The sequence below is a fragment of the Pteropus alecto genome, unplaced genomic scaffold (assembly GCF_000325575.1).
Source record: "Pteropus alecto unplaced genomic scaffold, ASM32557v1 scaffold38, whole genome shotgun sequence".
NCBI lineage: Eukaryota > Metazoa > Chordata > Mammalia > Chiroptera > Pteropodidae > Pteropus > Pteropus alecto.
In genome coordinates, this window is record NW_006442512.1 from 3,350,742 (window position 1) to 3,352,829 (window position 2,088).

The window sequence follows — 2,088 nt, forward strand, 5'->3', positions numbered from 1 at the left end:
GAGTACTCATGTATTTTTCTCCTTGTACAGAGTCTCGTTAGTTGAGGAAATACTGGATTTGGCATTCATATCCATATTTTTTGCTGTCGTGGGCATTTAAGTCATCAGTCTGCTCTCTTATTTGCCTACGCTTTTGCTTTTTATTTACATGGCTGTATGCCAGGTGCAGAGTGAGGCATTAGGAGTATGATGATAGTAGAAGACACGGGCTCTGCGTCCTGCTCACAGTCCATTGCAAAAGATGGACTCTTGAACAATGATTGCAGAGTCGTGCCATATCCTATAATAGGGTGCGGCAGTGGCCCAGGGAAGGAACCGGCAGAGTTAGAGGGGCTTCACAGGGGAGGCCATCCTTGCATTGGATCTTTAGATGAAGCAGAGTTGGAATACTATTCTCAGTTCTGTGGACCACCACTAGGTATTTTCTTTGGACATGGGCCAGGAGTTAAGAAAGGAATATAGTTTTAACAAATATAACCATTGCTTTGGGACTTAGTAAATAGCTAATGTCTTTTTCTGCTTTCATAGTTTTTTATATGAATGACCCACATATGCAATGTTTTTCAGAGGAAAAGATTCAGTAAAACTGAACTCAAACCAAAGGAAGGATGAGTTCTCCCTGCCTTGACACCTATTCTAGAGCAGGGGTTCCCAACCCCTTGGCTGTGGACCGGTACCGGTCCATGGCCTATTAGGAACTGGGCCTCACAGCAGGAGATGAGTGAGTAAAGCTTCATTTGTATTTGCAGCCGCTCCCCAGCGTTAGCATCACCGCCTCAGCCCCGCCTCAGATCATCAGGCATTAGATTCTCATAGGAGCACAGGTCCCTGATGCCAAAAAGGTTTGGGACCACTGCTCTAGAATAAGCCCTACACATGCAAGCATACATATGCATACTCCCCTCAGAGAGGCAGGGCTTCTGTCTGGAGAGGCCTGTTGTAGAAAGGAGGAAGGACATTGCTGACTGCAGTTGGCAGATCACCTGTTGTAGGATGAGGAAACCCTCTGCTGTGGGTTGTCTGTCTTGGGGGCAAACTTTCTGAATGAATATTTAGTGATAGAAACTAATGTGATAGAAACCAATGAAAAACTAGGTTTTGGCATATAGACCTCATAAATGGGTCTGAAGGAAAACCGTGTAAACCTGGATCATAAGTCCTTGCCCCCAGGTCTCCATGCTGGTGGTGACCAGCTCTCTCCCCCACCTCCTGCCCTGGTGCTCAGGGGCCAGGGGGTCGACTCATTTAGGAATTGCCCTGAGCGGTCACAGAGCCTAGTTGGCCCTTAGGTGACCGAGTTTCAAGATATTCTGCCAAGTCTTTTTGGAGAAGAATGTGAGCTCTGCGTAGTAAAGCCTCTGATCATGAAGCTTCTCTGAGTGAACTCAAGGGCTTCTGTCACCTTTTCTGCTTTAGGACTTGCATGACAGCACACTCCACTCAAGTACTTGTTAGCTGTGGGGTCTCAGTCAGTAGCTGTCCATCTAACTGTACATCAGGATCTCCAGGGGTGGGGCCTTGCCACCTGCACATTTAAAGCTAGGTTCCCTGAGAGATTCTGATATGTGGCCAGCCGAGGGATCCACCCCTATAGATGAGCAGGCTCCAAACTCCTCCTCCCTCCAGGAGACCCGACCAAGGATGGCTCTGGCCTCCCTCTGCTTGGATCAGATTAGTAGGTGCTGAGTGGGCACTCTGTGCTGAGGACTGTGACACATATGGGAACCAGAGACACACAGTGTTGCCTTAAAAGAGCTGGCAGTCTGTTTGGAGAGATGTGGCACAAATGTGTGAAAAGTCAAGTAATGATATAGGTTTGACTACTAATTCAAAATAGTAGAAGAGATAACTCAAAGCAAAATGATTAATCAGCAAACCATGGAAAAGAAAATCTCTGTGAATGCTTAAAGTAGTGAAAGTGTACCTCAAGGTGGAGCAGTCAGCAACCATTTAGGAAGGAAGTAGCACTTGAACTTGGTCTTGAGCAGTCATTATTCCAAAGCAACTCGCTCAGAGGACATTAGAGCAGCCAGATACTCTTACTTTCTGGATAAAGTGCCCAGAAACCACCAGTGGGCAGCAGGGAAG

General features: G+C 46.8%; 1 protein-coding gene across 7 annotated transcripts in view; it reads left to right on the forward strand.

The window, feature by feature from the left end:
* The window catches only part of ADPGK (ADP dependent glucokinase), a 22,936-nt gene that overhangs the window by 16,957 nt on the left and 3,891 nt on the right, over positions 1-2,088 (forward strand). The window lies entirely within an intron of this gene.